Source organism: Octopus bimaculoides, chromosome 23, assembly GCF_001194135.2.
Source record: "Octopus bimaculoides isolate UCB-OBI-ISO-001 chromosome 23, ASM119413v2, whole genome shotgun sequence".
NCBI classification, from domain to species: Eukaryota; Metazoa; Mollusca; class Cephalopoda; order Octopoda; family Octopodidae; genus Octopus; species Octopus bimaculoides.
In genome coordinates, this window is record NC_069003.1 from 10,112,868 (window position 1) to 10,113,273 (window position 406).

Below are 406 nucleotides of genomic sequence, written 5' to 3' on the forward strand. Positions count from 1 at the left end.
GTCTGTCTGTCTGTTTGTCTGTCTGTCTGTCTGTCTGTCTGTCTGTCTGCAATGAGACAATCTTCTTTGTGAAGCTTCGCTGGATTGTTTCAAGGTCCGCTGCAAATTTTACACTGTTGGGTGACCATAGCTGGGAGCAATAATCCTGAGGACGAATGTCCTCCAGAGGAGCATCATGGTTTCCTTTCCTTTGGTTCTGAAGGTTCTCAGGATCAATCCAGCCAGGGGTGTGCACTTTGTTGCCGTCCTGGTAATGTGCACATGGAAAGAGGTATCATCACTCATGTCGATACCCACGTCTCGCACTGACTCTGGGCGAGTATATGTACGTATACATAGACATCTATATGTGTGTATATACATACATACACACACACACACACACACACACACACACACACACACA